A 7,391-nucleotide genomic window follows, 5' to 3' on the forward strand; every position below is an offset into this window, starting at 1 on the left:
ATTAAAGCCTATTTCCTGTTAAGCCAAATGCATCCCTCCTAGGAAAGATTTGCAGCCCAGCGGGGCGGAGAATAACAAGTTGACCTTGCCTAGGTATTCCTCAAAAAAAAGTATAGCTGGGCTAGCCATTTTCAGCTTGAAATTTTTTAATATCTGGGCTGGATATCTAGCCCAGGCTAGACGGGCCACAACCCGCCCAGTTAATACCCTGCTCTCCTCTGAACAATAACGAAAACATCGCTCAAGAAAAACTCTGTAGTGCTCACACCTCAAAAACACAAATACTGCTCGAGCTGCTTGGTCCCAGCTGTCGGCGTCTCCTTGTGCAATTCTCTCGTTTATTAACTACATAGGTTGACAATGGTGTGGGACTGTGATGTCAGGAAACTGGGAGGAAGCAAAAAAATAGTTGTACATAATAAGGAGGCAGTTGCGTACGTACAGCTATGGCCTAGTGGGTCCCTACTGTCATCCAGTCAAAATAAATTCATCTCCTGAATCCTCATGTTCGTTGACCATGTTAATAATGCTTGGCGCCACGGCGAGCGCAGCAACTCGAAGGACTACGGAGAGGGCCTCGCGGACCCTATGAATGGTCTAATACATCGTCCGCTACTCATTGAGGAAGCCAGGATCATCGGACACCTATGAGCACGTTCGAGAGACTGAGACGACATGAAACGGTAAGGCCACGCTTGGGAGCTCTGGTTTATTTCACACCTGTATTAAGATACAAGTGTAATTTACTCATCATCGTAAACAACGCGTAAAATACAGGTGTAATGAAACCGAGGGCCCGAGGTCTGTAAGTAAAACCGGCGGGTTACGCATGTAATTTGAGAGACCAGTGTTATTTTAGTAGTCCGAAATCGACCAACCAAGCGCTTCCCCCGAGACCATCTGCTTTTATTTACAAGCGTCAGTTTTACAAGCGGTTTTGGTTGGAAAACAATGATCCAGTCACGGCCTAAGATGATGAGTTGGTCGGAGGATCATATGTCTTCACCTCTAACCTACCCGAGTTGTCGTATAGGCTATGAATGAAACATAAGACAATGAACTTCTTAAGCATAGAAACAACAGAAGAGGATGATCTTATTAACATGCAAATCACGGGCATTAGATTAACATGCAAAACAATATGAAGCATTATTCTCGGGAGGCATGGTGAACAGATCGTGATGCCGCATGCCACATCATTCCAAACTCAACTTTTCAATCAAACTCACAAGGCCTGGCATTACATAGAAAACATTCAGAACAAACTCTTAAAATACCTTACATAAGTTAACATTCATGTGACTATGCATCTCAATAGAGTAAATATTTACTTCTGAACTGAAGACGGGAATACGAAAAAACGATCGACGTTGCTCACAGCAAAGGGCGTCCCACTCAAAAATATCAAATGCATGTCTTCTGGCTAACATCAATGAGCAAAAATTGACAAGGTTTTCCAATTCCAATATATTAAACTAATGTCTTCTTGCTAATATCAATGATTAAACTTTCACAAGCTTTTCCCATTCAAAATATGTAATGCCTATGACTGTGGAATCGGCAGGGTTTGTCATTAGTTTGTCATTTGATAGTCCTGTGGCTCAAGGTGACGATGAATGATTAGAGAACCATTCGATGTATTGTGCATGATGAAGTATTATGGAGGACACGAACCATCTGAACATTTTGTGCAGTTCCACTAAAATCAAGCTGAGCATCCCTGTGGATTTCGTATTTATATGCTACCAGAAAACAAAGGCACATCAGCACACACATGAATATTGGCCCCAGTGTCAACCCACCAATTGGTGGACTAACAAACTGAAAGTACGGTAAACAGATTACCATACCCAAATGCCCCATCATTGTTGCTTAGAGCGACAATGAAAGACTTGGAGTCCTGTCCTGGCTTCTTGGTACTTGTTTGGGCACTTGTTTGCCCAGTGGTCCTCCGAACCACAAGTAACGCAGCCATCTCTCTTTTTGTCTTTCCTCTTACCCTTCTTAATGGCCGACGCTGGCAGCTCCATTGAAACATATAGTCTAGTGGCTCAAGGTGACGACAAATGATTAGAGAACCATTCAATGTATTGTGCATGATGAGGTATTATGGAGGACACAAACCATCTGAACATTTTGTGCAGTTCCACTAAAATCAAGCTGAGCATCCCTGTGGATTTCGTATTTATATGCTGCAACAAAACAAAGACACATAAGCACACACATGAATATTGGCCCCAGTGTCAACCCACCAATCGGTGGACTAACAAACTGAAAGTACGGTAAATAGATTACCATACCCAGATGCCCCACCATTGTTGCTTAGAATGACATTGACTGATTTGGAGTCATGTCCTGGCTTCTTGTACTTGTTTGGGAACTTTTTGTCCAGTGCACTCCACGTGTTGTAGAGTTTCCTATGCTCTCTGCATACTAGTCATGTCACCAGCGTCTACTAATACTATGTAAAGCTTCTCGATCATTCCTTGTGTAATGTAGCGCAAACAGTGATTGCTTCTTTCTGCAAAGTGGTAAGACCAACTGGACCCACTAATGCAGCAGTTTTCCTTAGACACATTGGTTCCTTTTGTGTAGTTCAACTAAAATCAAAGTTGTAATAAAACTGAGCTTTAATTTTGATATCCATGTAAGCAACAATAGGTATAAGGCAAACGATAACTGAGAAATAACGGTTGATGACTTGTACTCCCAGAAGAAAAACGTCTACTGATCTACCTTATCTTAATGGGAAACGAAGCAGGAGAGTAGAAATTCTTAATCAGTGTGATTTATTCATATTAATTGAGACATTATCTTAACAATGCCTTGTTTCAACATGTATAAAGAACAACAAAGCAGAAAAATACCATTCCTAAAACAATGCAACTGATTCATTTTAACAGAGACATTATCTTAACAATACCTTGGTTAAACATGTAGAAAGAACTACAAAGCAGGATAGTACTGAGGGAGTCCTGGATTAGGGGGTATCCGGACAGCCGGACTATACACTTTGGCCGGACTGCTGGACCATGAAGATACAAGACTCAAGACTCCGTCCCGTGTCCGGATGGGACTCTCCTTTGCGTGGAAGACAAGCTTGGCGTTCCGGATATTGTATTTCCTTCTTTGTAACCGACTCCATGTAAACCCTAGCCCCCTCCGGTGTCTATATAAACCGGAGGGTTTAGTCCTTAGAGGGACGATCACAATCATAATCATCATAGGCTAGCTTCTTGGGTTTAGCCTCTACGATCTCATGGTAGATCAACTCTTGTAATACCCATATCATCAATATCAATCAAGTAGGAAGTAGGGTTTTACCTCCATCGAGAGGGCCCGAACCTGGGTAAAACATCGTGTCCCTTGCCTCCTGTTACCATTAGCCTTAGACGCACAGATCGAGACCCCCTACCCGAGATTCGCCGGTTTTGACGCCGCCATTGGTGCTTTCATTGAGAGTTCCTCTATGTCATCGCTGCAAGGCTTGATGGCTCCTACAATCATCAACAACATGGTCCAGGGTGAGGCTTTTCTCCCCGGACAGATCTTCGTGTTCGGCGACTTTGCACTGCGGGCCAATTCGCTTGGCCATCTAGAGCAGATCGACAGCTACGCCCCTGGCCACCAAGTCAGGTTCAGAAACTCGAACCACAGGCCGATATCCGCGGAGACTTGATCTTCAACGGGTTCGGGACTACGCCAGGAGCGTCGGACAGTCACGATGAGCACGGCTTAGACCTGCCCTCGGACAATGCTTGGGATATTGCCCTTGTAGGAGCCCCAGACCTAAATCCGGAGCAAATTGCGTTGCCCAATTTTGGGTGGATGGACCCCGCCCCGGAGGCCGCACACCCATCGGCGGTAGAGCTAAACACATGCCTCACCCCCAATTAAGCCTGTGACACCGGACCCCCCGACTCGTATCCGGCTGTAGGTTCCAGTCCGCGCGCTCCCGAGCCTGCCGAATCTAGTTGGGTTCCGGTAATGGAGTTCACCGCTGCGGATATCTTCCAGTGCTCGGCCTTTGGCGACATGCTGAGCTCATTAAAGTATCTCTCTTTGTCAGGAGACTCTTGGCCGAACTATGTCTGGCTCAAGGGGGAAGAAGGTGACAAATAAATCCATTGCCCACCCACCACCCACTTCATAGCCACTGTCGACGATGTATCAGACATGCTTGAGTTCGACTCGATGATACTGATGGTATGGACGTCGGCGTAGGAGATGATTCAGACCCAATGGGGCGCTGGACTGGCACCTCATCATGCAATATATACATGGTGGATACACCTAAGGAGGACGACGGCGACAAACCAGAGGACAAAACCCCCGGGCAAAAGCCAAAACGACGGTGCAGACGCCGCTCCAAATCCAGCAACAGTAAAAATAGCGACAACAGCGCTAGAAAGATCGACACCCCAGTCAAATCCGAAGGCAACAACGACCATATGGACCCAGCAATGGAGTAGGATGAGCCAGGTCACGCCAAACAAAGCTCGGAGCAGACGCCCGATCACCATGATCCCGAGGGACGAATTCATCAAACCACCCCGGGACAAGAGCACAGTCCGGACGAGGATGCACTCATCATCCCGGAAACACGTTTGGAACGAGATAACCTCCACAGAAACCTTATGGCCACTGCGAGAAGTCTAAAGAAGCAAAAGCAACGGCTTAAGGCTGCACAGGAAACGCTCAATCGCAGATGGAATAAAGTGCTAGACACTGAAGAAAAGTACGGCGACGACCGCCACACAAAGAGCTACCCAAAACACAAGCTGCTGCCAGAATTCGACCACGAGGCCATTCCACCAAAGAACAATACGGCCAGGAGGCCGAACAAACCACTTCGTAACCGCAATAGAGCAGCTACCGACGCTGCATACAATTTACGTGAGCTCCTGGATAAAAAGGCCGGCGCGGCTAGGTCCATCTATGGATCTAAAGGACACACTCCGGCGCAGGACTATGGTCACCAAAATGATCATACCGATCGGATACCAGTTCAGAATCAGCACCGGACACAACAACAGCCGACGGCATGCCACGACACGTCCAGATACAGAGGGGCTGCTCACCCCCTGTGCTTCACCATAAAGGTGCTGGACCATGAATTTCCACAGGGTTTTAAACCTGTGAACATAGAGGCATATGACGGAACGACAGACCCCGGGGTCTGGATTGTGGATTTTATCCTGCATATCCACATGGCTCGTGGGGACGACCTACACGCCATCAAATACCTTCCCCTCAAGTTGAAGGGACCAGCTCGACACTGGTTGAAAAGCGTCCCCGAAAATTCAATTGGAAGTTGGGAGGAACTCGAGGATGCTTTCAAGGCAAATTTGCAAGGGACTTACGTCCGGCCTCCGGATGCGGACGATTTAAGTCACATAATTCAACAGCTCGGAGAGTCCGCCCGCAAACTTTGGAATAGATTCCTCACTAAGAAGAATCAAATTGTCGACTGTTCGGACGCCGAGGCCCTAGCGGCCTTCAAGCACAGCATCCGGGATGAGTGGCTCGCCAGACACCTCAGCCAAGAAAAACCGAGGACAATGGCAGCATTAACAAGCCTTATGACCCGTTTTTGCGCAGGCGAAGATAGCTGGTTGGCCCGTAAAGGCACCAGCGGCCCAAGTACATCCGAAATCAGGGATGGCAACGGGAGGCCACGGCGTAACAAAAAAAACATCAAAACAAGGAAGAAAGTCCAAACAACACAACGGTCAACGCCGGATTCAGGGGATCTCGACCCGGTCCACAAAAGAAGCCACTTAAAGGCGGCAAAGAAGGACCGTCCGGCCTTAACAAAGTCCTAGGAAGACTGTGCCAAATCCAGGGCACCCCCGAAAAACCTGTGAACCACACTCACAGAGAATGCTGGGTCTTTAAGCAGGCCGACAAATTAAATGCCGAACACAAGGGAAGGGAAACACCAAGTCCAGACAAGGATGAGCCTCGCCAGCCGAACACTGGGGGACAGAAAAAATTCCCACCAGAAGTAAAAACGGTAAACATGATCCATGCAACTCACATACCCACAAGAAGGTGCAAACGCGCGCCCAAAGACGCATACGCCATAGAGCCCGTCGCACCCAAACTTAACCACTGGTCGGCCTGCCCGATCACTTTCGATCACAGGGACTACCCGACTAGTGTTTGGCACAGAGGATCAGCTGCCTTGGTGCTCGACCCAATAATCGATGGATACCATCTCACTCACGTCCTCATGGACGGCGGCAGCAGTCTTAACCTAATATACCAGGACAATGTCCGCAGGATGGGGATAGACCCTTCTAGAATCAGCCAAAGTAACACCACCTTTGAAGGGGTGATACCAGGCATCAAAGACCACTGCAAGGGCTCCCTCGTACTGGAAGTAACATTCGGTTCCCCAGGTAACTCCAAAAGCGAAGAACTACTTTTCACCATCGCTCCCCTCCAAAGCGGCTCTCATGCATTGCTTGGGAGAATGGCCTTCGCCTGCTTCAACGCGGTGCCGCACTACGCCTACCTTAAACTCAAGATGCCCGGTCCACGTGGCATCATCACCGTTAATGGAAACATAGAGCATTCCTTACGCGCGGAAGAATACGCGACGGCTCCAGCCGCCGGACTCTAAGCGGCCTCTACTACCTGAAAACATGACTGGTCGTTATGACCACGGACACGGTTAGATGAGTCCGGCAGCCCAGATAAACCTTATCTAGGTGCCACACATGTAATCCCATAGAGGACACCAGGGGCTACAGATAATTAATAAAGCCCAATTTTCGGCCTGACCTTAATAACAGGCCACTGTCTTACACTTTTACTATACATTAGTGATAGCCAACTTTTTGCATGCTTACGTCATACTCTTCTACATGAGTTTTTCTTTTTATAGACACCATCGTGCGACACCCTCCCAGGACACGGCACAATGGAGACAAAGGCGCAGACATGCAGCAGGGCCCCACTCAAAGGTTTCTCTTTAGATTAAGCCACTGTGTAAACCTTCTTTATTGTCTCTTGTTGGTTACACATCCCACGGGTACTACACCTGTGGGGGATACTGCCGTTATTAACATTTCGCCATGACAGACTAATGCACGTACCTGGGAATACAGGGTTCATAATAAAGGGCGTTACTCAGCTCAGTATATGTTCTAAAGTCCGAATACTTTCGGGAGTGTTTAGCGTCGCGAGTTTGGCCTTATATGCATCAGCTCCAAATCATGTGTGTGGTCAAATGTTGGGTTTGCCTGGCTCCTAGGTTCGCCGCCTTATGTTCCGTTCTTATCGGCTAAGGCGGCCAAAGGAGAACTACTGCGATTGTGCCCTGGTTATTCCGGATAAGCACCTCAGTAGAGAAAGCCAAAAACTGACTGTCATGATATAGCGAG

This window comes from Triticum dicoccoides, chromosome 6B, assembly GCF_002162155.2.
Source record: "Triticum dicoccoides isolate Atlit2015 ecotype Zavitan chromosome 6B, WEW_v2.0, whole genome shotgun sequence".
NCBI lineage: Eukaryota > Viridiplantae > Streptophyta > Magnoliopsida > Poales > Poaceae > Triticum > Triticum dicoccoides.